The sequence below is a fragment of the Sinocyclocheilus grahami genome, unplaced genomic scaffold, assembly GCF_001515645.1.
Source record: "Sinocyclocheilus grahami isolate Dianchi unplaced genomic scaffold, SAMN03320097.WGS_v1.1 scaffold3428.1, whole genome shotgun sequence".
Lineage (NCBI taxonomy): Eukaryota > Metazoa > Chordata > Actinopteri > Cypriniformes > Cyprinidae > Sinocyclocheilus > Sinocyclocheilus grahami.
In genome coordinates this window covers 10878-11318 of record NW_015508555.1, presented here as the reverse complement: position 1 = coordinate 11318, position 441 = coordinate 10878, and positions in this window count along the sequence as shown.

Below are 441 nucleotides of genomic sequence, written 5' to 3'. Positions count from 1 at the left end.
TGCTACATTTCTACAAACCTGATGAAGAAACAAACTCATCTACAACTTTGATGGCCTGAGAGTGAGGACATTTTCAGCAATTATTTTATTTTTGGACGAACTTGCTATTCCTTTTAAGCTTATCTGCTGAAAATCCTCTCCTCTGTATCTCTCAAATCTCATTCTTTGTCATCTCTTCGTACTACACAAATGAGACCCAATGATGTATGAGCCATCTAACCAAAGGTTAATGTGCATAAACTTAAAAAAAAAATAAAATCTGAATGCAGAGTAAAGAAGTTCATCAACGAACGGCAAATTACCTTTTGGTCTACGGCTTCAGAAAACTTGGAAAATAGTTTGTATTGACTACTTTTATTATTTAAAAAAACATGAGGATGAGTAAATAATGGCATGACGTATATTACATCAATTGTGAGCCTGCAGCACAAAAGCAGTGTT